We start from the raw sequence: 3,350 nt of genomic DNA, 5'->3' as shown, positions 1-3,350 counted from the left end.
GAACTTGTGGAGAACCTCTGCATAAATCACATGCGCTTAGATAGGTTGCTTCCAATCTGACTCCTCCAATACATCTTCCAGAGACAAGGCCCAATGAAGCCCGGCCTGTGAGAGCCCCTGAGGCACGCTGCCACTTCCCGCAAGGTTCAGTGCCTGTCGGTGGTCGGTGGTCGGGGTGCCTACATCTTCTGCCTCCAAGAGTATTCACTGAAATGCATGCTCGTGCTGAGTGCTCAACAGACAGAGGACTATTTGCTCCACTCTGTTTCTGATTCTGTTTTCTTCCTCTTCCTCCTGTAGCTTAGATGTGATCTACCTGTGTCGTCTCAAAAGTTCATGTGTTACAGGATCAGTGCACAGGGCAGCATCGGGGGCAGGAGGAGCGACCCTTCGCAGGCAGGGCTCAGTGCGAGGTCCTTAGGTCAGCTAGGTACTTCCCCAAGAGGAACTCTGAGACACGCTGTGTGTGTGTGTGTGTGTGTGTGTGTGTGTGTGTGTGTGTGTTTCCTGCCCTGAGATGAGATGTGGTCCCTTATTTTCCCTCCATGCTGTCAGCTATTTACAATGAGGGCTTCACCAGAATTAAATCTGTGTGAGCCCCACATCGCTGGACTACCAAAATATGAGTTAAATAAGTTTTCTGTTTATAAAAGTGGCTGCCTCAAGTATTTCATTACAGTAACACAGAGCTGACTAGCATAATTCCCATGTTTTTTATTCCCCTCCTCTTGCTCAGGTGCCCTTGTCTTATCCTATTTCTTTATCTCATTTTTTCCTTTCTCTGAGTCATGAAGCAAGGTTCTTTGGAAAGATGCATGAGTGTGGCTCTGCAGGGAGGGCTAGGATAGGACAGAAGCCGGAGAGGGCCGATCTGAGGTCCTGCTTGATGGAAAAGAAGGCAAAATGCATGGCTGTGTTTGCCTAGACATAAATGCGCGGCAGCTCTTTGAAGGGAAAGCAAGAGGATTTATTCAACAATACATAAGCATTAAAGCTTCTAGCATACAAAGGTTTTCCCCTAGGATTTTAAAAATTATCATTTTAATAATATAAATATCACTATATTTATATAATTAATTAGGTACACGTTTTAAAAGATGTTAGATGTTTAAGGGAAACTTGGAAAGAGATAAATATCTACTTCATCCCATGAACCACCAGGCTGTGTACTGTTAGACCTCTGATAACCGTGCAGCCAGGAATTTTTGTAATGTATACATTTTTTCTTAGTGACCTGTGACACATTAATTTGAGAACATTGTATAGAAAGAAAAGAAGCTCAGTGGAAAGCTGTGTTTTAGGCTTTTATTTGAAATGCTTTCATAAATACATTAAAATTTAAAAAGAAAATTGAGAAGAAAATATAAATTTTAAGGCCAGCTAAATAGCTCAGTGGATTAAAGTGCCTGCAAGTAGGTACAGGGGCTGGGGTTCCATCCCCGGGCCTGCCTTGCCGTCCCCGTCCCAGGGGCGCGCTCAGATGGCAATTGAGACTGGGTGTGGTGGCGCAGGCCTGTAATCCCAGCTCTTGGGAGGATGCAAACGGGCAGATCACTACGAGTCCAATCTAGTAGTGAGACCCTGAACACCCTGTAGACCTTTCCCTAAAATACAAAAAAACAAACAAAAACAAAATTTAAGTTTACAAAGGACAAAATACTTAGAGTTTAACATAGCAGCAGAAGCACTAGTTATTTCCAAATCGTAAAAAATATGACTTTAAGGAAAAAGAGACTTCATTTTCTCTCCTCATTATTTTCTGTTCTAGGAGAATTCCTGGGCCAGATTTTCTAATTTACCCATTTGTTCTTTTGTTGTAACCATTTCCCTCTTTAGCCTAGCTTTTTCTTTTTTTGTAATTTTTATTAGTTAGTGTTGCAACTTTAATAGCATGGATTCATCTTGTTTACTCTTTTATCTGAATTTAGGGCCTCTTTCTTGCTCAGCAGTGTCATACTATAAAATGAAGGTTTCTTGACCATGTTCGAAAACATACTTTTTAAAAATTGGGTTTCTATCTCCTTCATAGCATGGTGGTGACTTTTCAGATACCCAGTGATTTTTTTTTGTTGTTGTTGTTGTTTTGGGTTTTTTGGCGGAACCGGGGATTGAACTCAGACTCTTGCATTTGCCACGTAAGCGCTTATTGTACTGAGCCATCTCCCCAACCCCACCTGGTGATTTTTTTAAAAAACTTCTTGAGGATGAGCTCATCCTTGTAATTAATAGTCGCTGCTAGAGTTGCTGGTGTCTCTCTCTGCCCTGCCCCTAAGGTGAAGCAGCTGCTGGGTTTGCGCTTAGTTTAGACCTCGGTGAGAGAGGCTGTAAATGGGGCTTTCGACCTGTACAGTATGACTTGGCGGCTTCCTCTTCTGCCAGAACTTCACCTATGGACACCTATAGTTAAATCTTAGCGTTTTTCCCCAGCACTATACAAATGTGGAGTCGGTCATGAAGCATCTTTCACTTCGTTGTTGCTATCCTCTTTTTGCTCATAGTTTCCCTAACGGTTCTTGTTGGGTCCCATTTTCCTCCTTGATCTGAGTCCTCGTATATTTTCAGTTACTCATGAATTCTTTCCAGCAAACTGTTCATCAGGGTTTCCCCTTTTGGCTTTCAGAATGACTGCAACTCACCTTATTGTTAGTGTTCAGTGTGCTGTAAGTTTTGTTTAAACCTTGTATGAAACTGTCTTCAGGATAGATAGGTCCTATGCTGGGCAGCAAACTTCATCTTCACAAATTCAAGAAGACTGAAATCATATCAAGTATTTTTTTTCCAACTACAATGAGATGAACCCAGAAATCAAGTACCAGATAAGACTTGGAAAATTCACAAAAACATGGAAATTAAACTACACGTTCTAAAATAAGCAGTGGGTCAAACAACAACAGAAAAATAAAAAATATTTAGAGACAAATGAAAATGGAAACACAACCTACCCAACTTAGAGAATTCAGCAAATCAATTCTAAGAGAAAAGTTTATAACAATATATGCTTCTATCAAAAGAAAAAAGTTAAGTATCTTAATATACATCTCAAAAACATAAAAAGTAGAATAAATTAAATCCAAAATTAGGAACAGCAATGAGATAAAGATCAAAGCAGGGATATATGAAATGTAGGCTAGAAAAAATATGAGCATCAACAAAACTAGAAGTTGGTTTTTCTATCTTTTTTTTTTTTTTTTTTTCCAGAACCGGGGATTGAACTCAGGGCCTTGTACTTGCCAGGCAAGGGCTTATTCTACTGAGCCATCTCCCCGGCCCCAGTTTTTCTAAAAGACAAAATTAAAACAGCTTTAGTTTGACTAACAAGAAAAGAGAGAAGACTCAAGTAAAGTTAGAAA

Source organism: Octodon degus, unplaced genomic scaffold (genome assembly GCF_000260255.1).
Source record: "Octodon degus isolate 3935 unplaced genomic scaffold, OctDeg1.0 scaffold00025, whole genome shotgun sequence".
Classification (NCBI taxonomy): Eukaryota; Metazoa; Chordata; class Mammalia; order Rodentia; family Octodontidae; genus Octodon; species Octodon degus.
This window is presented reverse-complemented; position numbering follows the sequence as displayed.